Below are 15,463 nucleotides of genomic sequence, written 5' to 3'. Positions count from 1 at the left end.
CTACCAGCCCAGTGCACTCACCTGTAAGTGCTGACTGCTGAGAACTCACACAAGCACCTCTCTTTAGAGGTGTGCTTTCAGCCAAGAGAGCCCCTTTGCCCAGGAAGGCCCAGGATATGTCCCCCATGCCAGGGGCAGCCCAAACAACTAATATGAGAGTCATAAAAGATCACAAAAGTCATAAAAGGGCTCTTGCCTTAGAGTGGGAGAGCTCTGCAATAATATTCATACTCCATCGCCCTCCATGGGCTCAGGCTGAAGGCAGGCTCCAGATGAAGTCACATTCTTCATTGTCCCCTCCCTGCCCTGCCATGCTTATGTGCTCACTCTTCGGCAGGTTTCTCATAAGAGCACTTCCTCAATAAACCACTTTCACGAGAATCCCTATCTCAAGCTCTGCTTCCAGGGGATCCAACTTACGACAGCCCTAGATCAAGCTGTGCCTGAAGCCATAACTATGGGTTTCTTAGTCCCAAGAGCCCACAAATTCTCTTTTTTGTTTAAGCCAGTTGGAATTGAATTTCTGACACTTGTACTTGACTTGGGAGACCTCTTATGTAATCAAAAACAAACATTCATGCAACATTCCTTATTCTCAATCTCTCCTTCATCACCAGCCCAAGTGAGATAAGCCTGCAACCTGACAGCTCCCTGGAGAGCCACATGCCTGGCCCACGCAGGCAGACACACCCCCACACCCAACACCCTCTTGCTACAAACAGAAACTGTCACACCTCCCTACACATCTTGGAAACTTTTATTCAGTGTGATGCTAAAAAAAGGGACAGATTTCAAATGCAATAAAAAGGACCAACTGCTTAGTCTCTCTTCAGTCTGTGCTGAATACAAATAATACTTGTATTTATAATAAATGTTTGGAGAAAAAATTCAGTTCTCAGCTTTAGAGAGTTGCATGTCTTTCAAGGATTCTTGCAACTGACTGTTATAATGCAGAGACTGCTGGCTATTAGAATCTGTCCTAAAATCCTCCAAGATGTTGGCAGTGTATGGTATTAGAAAATTACGGTGTTTTGCTGTGTCGCCACAAAAAGAAAGATTAAACAGAAAGTGGGGTTTAATAAATAAAGTTGAAAGTTGCTGAGCAGAATGAAGGGACCTACTCTTATTCCTGCAGCCAATGCCTTGAGAAACCCTGAATGAATTACGACCCCACCCCCAAACTCCAGACTCATCCATCCCCAGCTTTTTCAGTCTTTGTCTCCTGAAAATGGGTTGTTGCAAGTGTCTCAGGTTTTGATGTGTGTTGCAGATTTCAGTCGACATGGGATATAAGCCTTTTCACTCAGTATATGCACATTAAAGCTACCATATATTGAGATAAAGCTCACCAAATCCTTATAAAGTAAATCATCATCATCCCCATTTTTATAAAAGAGAACCCCAAGCACAGAGAGGGTGGACAACATCCAAGGCTACAAAGCCAGTGGCAGAACCAAGATCTCACACTGTGTTCATGGAGCCACACTGTCCCTTGTGTCAAAGAACGTAATGTGAATTTATCCATCTCTTCTTTAAAAGTGTGGCAATTCATGTGTGGCCCTGGGAATAAAGCTGCCTCTCACAGAGTCCACAGTCCTGCCTCCACTGTGTCCTCCCTCTCGGAGCCTCCACTTTCTCCTCCAGAAGATGGGGTAGTAATGGCTCCCTCGGGGATGATTTTTTTGGAAGTTAAATGACACCAGGGACCTGAGAGATCCTAGCACAGGGCCTGACAGAGAAAAGCTGCTCAGTCACATTTGTTTCTGGATCTGAATGTGCCCGACACACTCCCTTTTCAGATAAGGACACTGAGGCCCAGAGAGGGCTAGGGACCTGCTGAGATCACACAGCAAGCCTGGCGGGAAGCTCTGCTGTCTCTCTGCCTCACAGGGCTGCAGCCTCCTGTGAGGGTCTCCTGCCCGGGCCTCCTGGAGCTGACCCGCACCTGAGGAAGATGGTGGGGTGGGGGGTGGGGCACCTCCTTGTCAAGCATCCCCCTGCCTTCTTTCTTCTGGGAGAGGGTCTCTAATTCCCTTCTGTCAGTACAATCTGCCCAACCTGCTCCCCATCCAGCCCCAGCTGAGGACAGATGCCTGGACAGGGAAGTGGGGACAGGAGCAGGCTGTCCCCCATGAGGGGCGAGAAGACATAGTGGCACTTTTCAAAACCTGCTTGTCCATCAGTCGAGCCCAAGAGGAGCCCAGGCCCCTGCACCCACTGTGGAGCCTTTTCACCGAACTCTCTGCTTCCCACTCCATCTTCAGCCCCGACCCCGCAGCCCGCCCGGCTCAGACCTAATCTCATTCCTGATGAAACTTCCTCTCCCTTCCATTTGCAATCGCATGCCAGGATGTGAGTTTTGAAGCCCCGTATAAATATGTGCTTTAGAAAATTAAACTGGTTCAGCAATTCTTGACAATGATTTCTTAGAAATTAAGCCCAGACAATTTGTTGGGCTGGAGCAGAGCCTCTGAAACAGGTGTGATGGAGGGGCCACACCTGTGCTCGGGGGACGAGCCGCTCCCCCAGCCCGGCTTGGCGCAGGGGCCAGCGGCTCAGGGGAACCCGCTGTCCCCTTCCGCAATCCCACACACCCTCTGAGACAAACACAACGCCACAACCGCCGGGCACCTCCTGGGTGTCAGCCCCCGCCAGGGCACACAAGCCTTCACCCTGAGAGGACGGGATGCTCAAAACCGTGGACATAAACTTGTCAAAGGGTGAAACTGACTTTTTATCAGGTGTGCCTGGGGTAGCAGGCTCTGTGCAGCATGAGATCCAAAGGGAATGACGTTCTAACTCATGCAAACACATGGACGGTCACTGAAGACATCCTGTAAGTGAAAGAAGCCCAACACAAAAGGCTACATGGTTCATGATTCCATGTATGTGAAATGCCCAGAGCAGGCACATCCATGGAGACACAAAGTAGATCCGCAGTTAGCAGGGGTTGGGTGAGGGAGAAAGGGGGTGATGTCAATGGTATGGAGTTTCCATTTGGGGGGATGAAAAAGTTCTGCAACTAGATACCGCTAATGGTTGCAGCTTGTAAATGTACTTAAGGCACTGAATTATACACTTTAAAATGGTTAAAATGGTAAACTTTGTTATGTGTATTTTATCACAATAAAAGCAAAATAGATCACCAAAATAACCCCAAGTCTTCCATCTTGCCCGACCCTCCACCCACCCCCTTGGGAGCCCCACCCTCCATGTTCTCCTGAGCATTACTGAGCATCCCCACAGGGGTCTCTCTGCTGCCCTGTGGTGCCCCTTCTCCTGGCACCCAGCTTGCTGTGGCCCTGCCCTCTATACCTGCCAGGAACCCCCATGGCTGCCACTTGGCTTTGCAGAGCATCCAAAGGTGAAGAGGCGGCTGGACCCAGCCCCAGGGGCACCATCTCTTCTTGCAGGAGCTGTTGGCATGGAAGTCGCAGCCTTTCCTGGCCTGTAGGGATTTCCTGGAAGCCGCCTTCCTGGAGAGTTTAGGAATAATCCATAGGTGAGGCTGGGGAACTTGCTCTGTGGCAGACACTACATTGGGCTCAGAAGCTCCTCTCCTGTTCAAGACAACATCCGCAAGCCAGGCTTGTACGTCTGGAAAATACCTTTTCCGGGGGCTCCTAAAACTTACGTGCTGATGGACCCCTTGCAGGCCTGCCCCCCACCCACCCCCATCTTCTGGACCCATGCCAATCCCAGGTGAGCACCGGTTTAGTTCAACCACCTTAAATAGATCACTTATTCCTCATGCACATATGAAACACAGATTATAATTTCCACTTATTGATGAAGAAACAAAACAAAAGCCTCAAACAAAAGTCACAAAACAAGTCTACAGCAGGGATAGAATCCAGGCCTGGTCTGCCGACTCGTCCTGGGCCCAGCTGCCTCTAAGGCCTGGGCTCTCATCAGTCAGCAGGAATGCAGAGAGTCCTCAACCATTTCTCCACCAGCCTGGGAGCCCTGAGAGGGCAGGTGGTGGGTGCCGGGGGTCAAGCACAGAGCACCCAAGGTGGAAACTTCAGTGAACGTTTAAGACCAATGCTGAGGCTGAGTAACAGAACCTGCCTGCAAAATGCTAACTGACCTGACTCTTCGCCCGGAACTTAAGATAAACATATGAATTAAAAGTGATCGGTGGTTGAGCATCTTATCTGCCTCACCTTTCCTTCTTCCTTTTTCTGCCCCCCCCCCCCCTTTTTTCTTCTTGGCTGTGATTCTGTTTTATATACACATGCATAAATCCAGTCTTAGGTTTTCACAAACTCCTTTCAGAACAAGACATTTCTCAATGGCCCCCTATCTGCTCCCACCCACCCCAACCCTGAGCAGTCAGAGCCTCCTTAATGGGGCTGAAGGTACTCAAAATCCCAGGATTCAGCCTTAAACTGCAAGGATTAGTTTTCTCCCACACTTGCTGAATGACAGAATCGGGTTTCGGGGAGATCTTGCCAGGTTGGAGTTATGGGCCAAATCCAACAATGATTTCAGAAAGGAAAAATATAAATCCCACACAGTTCAAAAAGTGTTCACACATCAAATGGAAAAGGCGTGACGTTAAAGTGGATCCACGGTGTGCCATGATGCCCAAACCATCTAATTTTATGTTGGGCCATATTAACACAAGTATAGTGCCCAGGACAAGGGAGGTGAAAATGTCCAGCTCCTCCAAAGTGTTCTGAGCATGCTGAGGCCCCGTGTTTAGAGTCTGTACTCCTCTCTTTAAGAGGAGCAAACTGGAATATTCCCAGACGGGTTTAACCCCTACGTTCTCCCTCAAAAGAATCTGGCATTTTTTGTTCCAAGAGAGAAGCCCAAAGCACCCTGGTCTCCACCTTCTCCCTCTCCTTCCTTCCACCACTAGCATGACCAAGTCCCATGGGTTCTACCTCCCTTGCCATCTCTATCGCCCTCCCTCTCTCCCGCCTATCTGCATCTTACCTCAGTTGGTGCAGCAGCTTCCTGCCGTCTCCCAGCACACCCACAATGCTCACTATTCATTCTCCATACCATATTTAACTAAATGTCCCACTCCCATGTGCATAAAATCTGGTTATGTCCCTTTCTACCTTGAAAGGTCTGCTCTGACCCCAACTGTGCACAGGATAAAACCCCCAACAGCCCAGCATGACACAGCCCTGCCCACCCCACCTCCAGCCTCCTGTCCTACCCTCTCTGCCTCACCATGGTTTAATTTCATGTCTGCAGGGCGACCGAGAGTTTCCCTCTATCTTCCTAGACTTTGAAGGTGCCATTTCCTGTGACAGAGGCACCGGTGACCTCCTAATCCACATCTAAAACTCCTACTCACCCTACAAGGCCCAGTTCAGTCAGCCTTACCTCTGGGAAGACACAGGGAGCATGGCCCCTCTGTTTTCCTGCTGAGTCACCTTTGTCACACTGTCCTGGACCAATGAATGTGTCCAGGACACCTAAACTGTGAGATCCTTGAGGACAGATACTAGGTCCTATTCATCCCCTAACACCCTGTGCCTAGCACTGAGCCTTGTACATAGAACTCATCAATCGCGTGTTTAGAATGAATGGATGGATGGATCCATGGATGCATGTCTGCAATCAGGTTGAGCATGGCTTCAAGCCACTTCTGTCAACCTCCCACTTGATAAGCTTAGGTTTCATATGGGTGTGACTTCGGGGATACAAAACTATCATACTCTTGATTGGTCTCTGTCCCCATGAGCTTCTCAAACTAAGGGGCATGCCTGTGCATTGAGTGGGATGCCAGAGCTTGAGGATATGTGCTTCTTCATAGGGCAAGGCCCTCGAACAAGGCCAACCATGTCACCAAGTGTTCATTTGAAGGAAGAACCAGTGACCTCTTCCATCACTGGACTTACCTGGAGACATTTGGTTAGTTTGCACTGGGAGACCTAGGATGGTGGCAGGATGGGTTCTCGGGAAGTAGACTGAGACCGAGAAAAGAAGTCCTCCTAGGATCATTACCTGGTAGGAAGGGGAAGAAAGGATTGGGCAGAGAGAAAAGTTGTCCAAGTCGGGGAAGGGGGCCGGGCTTCCATACCTACATGATGAAACAGGCGGCCCTGGGGTGGGGGCGTGACATAGGGAGAGGACATTGCTAAGGGCTCCAAGCCATAGCCCACCCAGCAGCCGGGAGAGTGAGTCCCATCATGAAAGGGGCCTGGGCTGCACATCCGAGCATCCACTACCATCCACCTGGCCTTTTGCACACTTCCAGGAGCATCCAGGCACGTTTGCACATCCCTCAGGGTCCTCATCAGGGTGTTAAATCCCGGATCCCAGGACAGTGTCCCAACTCGATGAAGTCAACTGGCCGAGGTTACATTTGGCCTTCTCAGAACCAGTCCCAAGTGCATTCTCAGGCCTCCTGCGCAGACCCGGTCCTACAGCTTCCTCTGGGTAGGTGCTTTCTCCTTTCTTCTCAGGCAGGGTGTAGCCCTGCTGGGCTAGGTTGTGACTTCACCCTTTGGCCAGCAGGGAAGGATGCCGATCCTGAGGGGACCCGGGCCTTGCAGGAGGGAGGCTTTGGCCCCACCTTTGGGCAAGGGGGAGGGTGCTGCTGGCCATGTCTGCAGCTCTGAGGGTTCAGGGCAGCGTGAAGATTCAGGATTTGAGTGTGCAGCAATCCACATGTCCCAGGCCCCCATGTCAGGGTCTCATTCTTTCCCAACCAGGGCCCTCGCCATGGCAGAGCAGACTGGACTGAGCTGGAAATCTAACCTTGGAGCCGGGCTACTCTTGGGAGAAAGTCCCCGGCCTGGGCTTCGGCTCTCTGCCCTGAAGTTGCAGGAAGGGAGAGTTTCTTTACTTGTTTCCAAGGAAGCCCTCCGGCTTTTAGACTTAGATTTTAATTGCTCATTAATCACTCCAAATCTTTCCTTATTTTTTCCAATGTGTCAGTGGAGCTTAGCAACAGCCATCCAATTCCACCGTGGTCATAGATATCATTTGCCCTGGATTTCTCAAATGTGTGACCTCCCCCCACCTCCCTCCAGCACACCATCCCACTGGCCACCGGTGAAAGTTTGACACCTGCGCTCACTCACAGCAGGACTGTCTGTGTTCTGCTCCCCTCTGGGGATGAGGTCCTGGGTGCTGGCTTACCTGGAAATTATGCTTTGGGCGTGTTCTCTGTCTTCAGGCAGACACTCGGCCTCTCTTACCCTGCATTTCTTTCTGGTCTTAGAAGTGCCCCCCTTTCCCTTTTCCCACCTGCTGCACTGGCTTCTTGTGGTGTTGGGTTCTGTGAGATCCACACAGAAGATATCACACCTTCCCCAGTAATACGACGTGGATTAGACCAGGCGCGTCTAAAAGCTTTCAAGGGTCCTCAGGCGGGCACAGAGGAGGCTAAGGGCTCACTTTGGAAGAGACAGTGGGTGAGTCCAGCCTTTTCCTAATTGGGGGCTGAAGCAGATGCTGTCAGTGCTCCTCCCACCGCCATCTCCTCCACCCACGCAGGTCACCTGTATCCTGGACCACTTCCTACCGCCAGCATCTGTGTGTCTCTGCTGATGGAGTTCCTCTTGCCCCTGGAGCCTGCTTAGCTTGGGTGGGACAGGCTGGAGAAGCCAGGGAATTAATTCCCCCAGGAACTACCTTCAACCAAGGAGGGATGGGTGACTGGCTGAGATAATTCTAAATAATGTTCTACCTAGCGATACAACAAAACCTCAGCAGGGTTGAAATCCAGTTGCCCACTCTTATTGGTTTTCTTCCCTCTCCTGTCTCTCTCTCAATATTTCTAAGCTTCTTGGGGTCACCTCCCGTATAAACTACATACATGCCAATCCTTGTCTAAGGGTCTAGTTTGGTGGGAAACAATAAGACAAGGACAAAGAACACAATGACAGACCAACTCCTCCTATGGCCCCATACAATACCCCGGACACTTGTCATGGGGAGCGTGTTGCTCTGGCAATGGGGGCACTGAAATTGGAGAAGGACTGGGAAATTTTGTGATGGGAGCAAGGGAGTTAACCCACACTGCAAACCAGGATTAACCCGCTCTCTCTTTTTTTGCAACATATAATCACGCCGATTGGCTTGTTTTATTGGAGGAGGGATGTGGAGTTAACAATGTGAAGACAGTCAGACTGGAGGTGGGGAAGAACACCCTCCCCTCCCCATACATGCCCGCTGCCCCAAATAAAAACTAACCAACATGGAGAGCAGCCGAGACAGCAACTGAGGGGGAAGGGGAGGGAGACATGGAACTCGAGGGCATCAGTGAAGAGACCATGGAGTGCTGGGAGGTCCAGAGACAGCCGCTGCCAAGCAACGTGAGTGCATGCCTCTGCATCTTCCACATAGGTATATATAAACATATAGAAATAAGTTGTTCTTTCCTTCCCCCCTTCCCTCCCTCCTGCTCCATGCCACTTGCCATGTCCCCAGCTCCTCTGTCTGCTTGACGGTGAAGGGAAGGGGAAGGAACAAGCCATCACAGATTGCCATGAGACCCACATCTATCAGCTTCCGTATCTTCTGAACTAGTACAGGATCCTTTATGTGCTCTCTGAGTGCCTGGGTGCCTTCCGCATCTGCTTCTGCATGAGCCACATCGCTGGGTCACTTATTATCTGCTGCACCTCAGGGTCGGCCATGGCCCGACGCTTCGCACTCAGGGCTGTATATGGTCATCCTGAGCCATTACACAGCATTGGTAACCGTCAGTGGCCTCCTTCCAGTTGGAGTCCAGTTCTAGTGCCTCTGGTAGACATCCATGGCCCTTGTATCGTCCTCCATTACTTCCAGGGCAGCTGCTCTCCGTGTGCAACCCTTCACAAAGGTTGTCTCTAGCTGGATATACTCCTCACAGTCCTTGAGGGCCAGCTGAAACTCAAGGAGTTTGGTGTAGCAGACAGCTCAATTGCTGTATAATTTGGGGTGTCAAGGGTTCCATTTGATGGCTTCTGTATAATTCTTCATGGCCTGGGGACAATCCCCTTTCTGAAAGCATTCATTGCCTTTGTTCTCCTCCTCCAAAGCCAGGTCAGGGCTAATGCAGGCCAATCAGCTCTTGCTCCTCCAGAATTCTCTCTGCCTGTTGGCATTTCTTGAGCACATCTGGGGTCCGGTGCTCTGCCAAAGATTTGTTGTAGAAATTGATGGCCTCTTTTTACTTTTCTTCTTTGAAATAGGAGTTGCCAATTTGGGCATAAGCTGTGGCAATCTGTCGACAGTCTTCTCAGTTTTTTTTGCCCACTTCAGTGGCCTTCTCACACAGCTCCCGGCATCATAGCCGCCTTTCTCAAAGGGCACCGCTGCTTGATTGGTAATTAAGCCATGCTGGTGGGGTCTAGAGCCTTGGCTCTGTCATAATGCTCCAAGGCTGTGTCAAAGTCTTTCTTCTTATAGGCATCATTCCCCGACTCTTTTTCTTTCAGTGCTTGCTTCTTATTCTCTGGAAGGTCTTCTTCCATTGGCTCTGGTCTGGTCTCCTTTTTTAGGGGGAGGTGGTGGTGGAGGCATGGCAACCTCTTCTTCCTCATCCACACTGCCCAGGTCAACTCCAAGGAGGACACTGAGAGCGGTCATGAGCCAGGGATCTCGCAGTGTCATGCCCAGGTAAGATGGCTTATTTCATAGTTGCTCAATCGGGTCCTGGTAGGTCAGATTACTGAGCAGCATTCTCATCCTGGGGTCACTCTCCAACTTCTGATACAGAATAGGCATATTGAAAGGGTTCTTAGATTTCCTCTCTGCCAACTGGGCCTCCATACTTTGTAAATCCTCTTTGTGCTGAGGGTTATTTGATTCATGTTTTAAACCCTCTTCATAGGTTTGTTTGGCTTCTTCAAACCTGTTTAAGAACTCAAGAATATCCCTTGCCCCAGACAGGTTTTACATCAATGGGTTTGCACCCATCCTACTGAGCCTTCTGGTAGACCCCTTTCTCGGTATAGGCTGCTGACGGATTGCTGTAGAGCACATGGTTCTGAGAATCTAACTTGATTGCTTCAGAGTAACACTGTAAGGCATCGTCAGCCTTGCCCACAATCAGGGCCTTATTACCCTTCTCTTTGAGCTCATTTACCTGCTCCATAGCCTGGCCCAGAACCCAGTTGAATGCAATCCATCCAATCCACGTTTCTAACTGCTAACCTGCTCTTTTTTCAGGTAAGGGAGAGCTGTCTATGGCCTTGGCAGCTATCATAGAACCAGCATCACATGATTAAATACAGCTTCCAAAGATTCTGAAATTCAGGATGGTCACTGACCTCTCTGTTTGCTTCAGGACCCAGGGCTGGGGAGAAGGGGGTGGCTACTCCAAAGGAGGTCCAGCCACACAATGATGAGTGGGGCAGAGCTGCCATGTGCAGAATCCAGGCGGTTCTGGGCAGGAGGTGCCATGATGGGGAAGAACCAGGTGCAGGTCAAGAAAGCATCCTAGAAGTGAGCTCTCGGCTGAGCCCTGGAAATTAAGTAGAGTTTGGAAGAGAGGCTGAAGTGAAAAGATGGTGAGTAAGAGTGCCCCAGGTAGAGGGCACAGCCTGAGCAAAGGTCTGGAGGAGGGAGAGAGCATGGGGAATTTGAGAAGCAAGGGAAGTTTATTACGTCTGAAGTTGGGCATAACTGTAGTTGGGCTGAAATTCGACTCTGGGCTTGTCCCACCCAACAAACTAGTAAAAGTTCCCTTGCAGAGGATGCTGTGAAGGAAATAGTCTGGCTTACATCTAGAACTAAAATGCCCATTGCATTCTCCTAGGGAGCTGGAGAAGTGCTAGCTGCGATGAGAAGCCCCAGAGATCAAGCTGAAGTGGCCCTTCCCCTGTCCCCAAGGTTGGGCGGTCAGGGGCCACAAACAACAGACTGCTGGGAAGAGAGCCCAAGTTTGGGAGTCAGCTCCCTAGCTGTGATCTGTGTGACCTTTGGAATTACCCACTCTGGGCCTCTGTTTTCTCATCTGTGAAATGGGGATGAGAGCAGGATACAGAGGTAATGTCCAGGTGTTGAGGTATTGAGGAAGAGGAACTGGAGTCCTGATGACCACACAGGAGGTGAAGCTCCCAACCACCAGTCCTAGCAAGTTCTTCCCAATTCCCATTTGCTACAGTTCTGCCTCCCTTGGAAATACTGTTTGAAGGCTCTTGCTCAGATGACGGAGTTCCCTTCAGAGCAGCCCTTCCTTCCCATGCCAGTACAGGGCACTTAACAGCCTTCAATCATTAAGCGTTTCCTGTGTACCTACTATGTACCAGACATTGTTCTAAGTTCTGGGGATTTAACAGTGAACAAAGCAGAAAACAATGCCTACCCTCTTAGTATCTACATTCTTGAGGGGAAAAGACAGTCAGTGAATAAAATAAATGAAAAATACATGAATAAAATAAGCTAAATAATAATGGAGGTTATGGAGAAAAATCAGAGAAGGGGAGTAGAGTTTGCATATCTTTTCATATGAGGGAGTCAGAAAATGTTTCAATGAAAAACTGAACAGAGACCTGAAGGAAGAGCATTCCAGAAATGAACACCATTGCAATGGCCCTGAGCTGGGAGCAAATACAGCACAATGGAATGTATCCAGGAAACCAGTGTGGCCGGAGCAAAGTGATCTTGCCAGATGTCAGGCCTTGAAACTATTCCAGAGCTCATCTGTTTGAAGATAGAGGAAGGCACCATGGGAAGAAAGCACTTTCTATTTCCATAAGAAAGTGTCTAGAGGTGCATTCCTTCCAGCCACAGATCTGGCTGGAAGGAAAATGCTTCTTTAATTCTGACTATTGACCACGAACTGAGATTTGTCTCCTGCACTGATTGCCTGCTCTGCCATTTTCAGAACCTTCTCGCCTTTTATACCTGGTGTTGTCTTCCTGATCTGGATCTTGACCCTCCTTGACTGTGATCTAGGTCTCACCCAGGTACACTGTACCAAGGAGCCCTGGATAAAAGCTCTCCCAGTTTGACTTGGCCTTGGGTCCCTTGATATATTAGTTAAGATAATACTAGTTGCTGTAAAATATTTTTATATAACAGCTCAAACTATATAAATGTATTGCTCTTTGTATAAAGACAGAAGAGATGTTTCAGGATTAGCAGATGGCTGTCCTCCAAGTGGTCATTCAGGGACCGAGATTCCTTTTCTCTCATGGGTAGACATCCATCTCCATCATGTAACTACAAGCTCTCCATGCTCCTCTGTATGGCAGAGAGGGAATGAGTATGGAAGGCAGGCATGGGAGGCTTTAATGAGCCTGGTCTGGAAGAGGCACCCATCCCTCTGTCCACAGTCCATTGGCTAGAACACATTATGAGGCCTCACTCAACTGCAAGGGGAGCCTGGGAAATATGATCAAACTACATGCCCAGAAAGAAGACGAAATGGGTTTGGCAAAAAGCCACTCACTGTAACATTCTAGAAGCTTTCCACTCTGACATAAAATTAAAGTAACACTGGGTGTCTCATTCTGACCTCAGCTCAGCTAGAGAAGCTCATTCCATGACTCTTATTATAAAGCCTGGCCTCCTTCCTTGCACTCCTAACCTTTCTCAGCCCCAGTCTTCTTCTAAACTAAAACCTCCCACTAAAGCCTCCCCTCCCTGCCCATTGCATGTCCAAGCAGCATCAACTACAAGTAGCATATGTGAGATTCAGCGCCAACAGCAGAGGAGGAAGACAGGATGAAATCTTGGCTCAAGACCTAAGCAACATCCTTATGTCGGAGAGAAAACCATAGCAGTTTATTTCTTTACTTCTTCAGTCTCTTACAATAGCTATGACAGTTTCTTACAATTTTTTAAGATTCAAACACTCCAAGGATCAGCAGTGGACAAGTTAATGAGAAATACAACGGTTGCTGTTAGGAATAAAGAGCTGATCATGGTGAAATGTGAAGAAATTATTGCATTTATCCAGGGTTTGTCAGTTTAAGTACAGAAAGTTAATGTTGGGGAAACACAAATGGTCTTTGAACCGAGTGAATAATGCAGCTGCTTCTCCTGCTATTTTTTATAACTGTTATTAAATTAAATACACATACATTTAAATGCCCCAAGACAATACGTTGAGAATACTTTTTAGGAGTAAGTCGTACAGCCACTTTGAGATACCAATTTAAGCCTACATACATAAAGCCCTTCTTCCAATCTGTCAATCTAAATGAACAAAGAAATCTAGGCATTTAATAAAAGGAAAGACTCCGTCTTTGTGCTAGAAAATAGGGATGGGCACACTTAACAGGCCAGAATCATCATGGAATGTTGGGACACAGTGCAGGTGGTACCTGATGGAGGAAATATTGGCTCATGCACAATTCCACATGAGCAAAGGAAAGACTGAATCCAGAAAGTAGGCAGGAAATTCTCTAGTAGAATCTCCACTCCTTCCCCCACCATTTACCCCTCCCCATCCCTCCAAAAAAGTTCAGAGTGTCAGGGGCTGGAAATAAAGGTGAGAGGCGAGAAATTTGGCGGGGACAAATGCTAACCCCATGGAGGTGTGGGGAGAGCTGCAAGGGCTGAGGAAGCCCCATATGCAGGTGCTGTCAGCATCCTGCCCATATCAGTGCAGCATTCGCTCCTTTCCGTGCATGCCAGCCTGACTTCCAGCTACCGGCACCTGAAACGTTTGCCTGGAGACACTCTCTGGTCACCAAAGTCAGCAAGATCTTTGCACGGCAAAGCAGAAGTATCAAGCTGCCCTTGGACAATGGCCTCCACTGCCTCACCCCTCGAGCAGGATAACTCTGGGCACAGGCTCCGTCCCCAGTGGGACTAAGCTCCGGGTGTCCACAGTGGTGACATGCTTAATTATGAACCTTTTAATGGCTGTCTCCCCTTCCCTCTCAAATGAACAACTTGCACTTAAAGCTTTATCTCAAGGTCTGCTCTTGGGGAAACCCAAACTGAACAGGTAGCTAACCCAAACCTTCTAAAGGTGCGAATCATGGGTCGCATAAAGTGGGATGAGGGCCATAGTGAGGTCCCAGAGTGGATGGCTGGGCCTGTTAAGTATGGGTCTTGTGTCTTCACTGACGTCAAACCAGCAAAAACACAGGAAAGGGGTGGGCCATGGTGGCTCAGCAGGCAGAGTTCTCACCTGCCATGCCAGAGACCTGGGTTCAATTCCTGGTGGCTGCCCATGTGGGAAAAAAAAACCACACAGGAAAGTATGCACACAGCTAGATTGGGATTCCTTTTTAGGTACCTCCCCCCACATACACATACAGGTAACTAGACTCTACTTGTCTCTCTTTGCGGAACATTTACAGCAGAGACTCTGACAGAACCCAACTCATCCTTGGGCAAACATAAACCTCTCAAAGAATAAGAAAATAAGGAAAAATCACCTGCCATAAGAAAAGATTTGACAGTGAAAACAATGGGCCAATATAGCAGAGTCTCTGTAAATGTTTCCCCATATAGACATCTGAGAAAACTTTAGGAAATAGCTCCTAAATATATGCAATAAAATCCCAAAAATCCACTGCAAGATGATAAAATTAGAGGATGCTGGGTGAAGAGTTAATGACAGCTCTCTATCATATCACTGCACCTTTACTGTGGATCTAAAATTATTCCAAAATAAAAAGTAAGAGCAAAACAAGGCAACAACAACAAAATACAAAACAAAACAAAAAAAACCATTGCATCTATGAAAGAAACCCTCTGAGTTAAGGAAATATTTTCAATAAGAAAAGCAAATGTGATCAGCAAAATATCTACATATAGGAGAGACCAAACAATAGATTGGATACTGCCAGAGCCCAATTTTGTGAACTGGAAGATCAGCTTCCAGAAATTTCCCCAAACTCAGAAGAAAGGGATGAAAAGATAATATGATAAGACAAGAGAGGAAGAATGGAAGATGGATCCTGGAGGCTCCATAAACTTCCATTTGGAATTCTAGAAGGAGTGAACAGGGCAGGCAGAGGAGAAGTAGCAACAAAGGAAATAAACAGAAGGAAAATTCCCTCAACCACAAGTAATGGATCTGCCGCTCCCAAGGATGGTAAGTGCTGGCAGGAAGACCTGCAGTGAGTGGCAGCGTTCACAGAAGCCAAAGCTCAGCCCCTCCAGGCCATGCCTGCACCCCTTGGCATCTGCACTGGTGGATGTCGCAGAGAAGAAACACAAAAGGTATTGGCTCATTTGCAGTTGCCAACACAGGAGTCAAAGCAATGGAAAAGTCTGCAATTCCTGGCATGACTCCTGGTGACCTGTGCTTTTGCATAGGTCCAGGACATCTGAGGAGTGCATAAAAGAATCCTGTTGAGCATTTCTACATGGCTCTGGAGAACGAACAAAGCTGTGTCAGCCTTTGGAGGCTTTTCTTAAAGCTAAAGAGGTTTAGGATTAGGTTGCAATGCCATGTTTTCTTATACCCTGCCTTCCGTGCCTGCCTCACTCCCCTTCCCGCCCCACCCCCATCACTCTCCCTGTCAAACCTGGAAAGCTCAGATGACTTTGGGCAAATCCTTTTGTCCCCCAGATCTATTTGGTCTCTAGATGGTGACTG

At 48.6% G+C, this 15,463-nt stretch overlaps 1 protein-coding gene and 1 pseudogene across 1 annotated transcript in view; both read right to left on the bottom strand.

Annotated features, from left to right (window-relative positions):
* The window catches only part of PTPRT (protein tyrosine phosphatase receptor type T), a 1,205,819-nt gene that overhangs the window by 1,161,153 nt on the left and 29,203 nt on the right, over positions 1-15,463 (bottom strand). The gene's annotated exons all lie outside the window — the stretch shown is intronic.
* Positions 7,024-10,051, bottom strand: LOC143683457 (stress-induced-phosphoprotein 1 pseudogene; annotated as a pseudogene).

This window comes from Tamandua tetradactyla, chromosome 1 (genome assembly GCF_023851605.1).
Source record: "Tamandua tetradactyla isolate mTamTet1 chromosome 1, mTamTet1.pri, whole genome shotgun sequence".
Taxonomy (NCBI): Eukaryota; Metazoa; Chordata; class Mammalia; order Pilosa; family Myrmecophagidae; genus Tamandua; species Tamandua tetradactyla.
The sequence above is the reverse complement of the archived record's forward strand: the minus strand, read 5'-3'. Positions and strand labels throughout refer to the sequence as shown.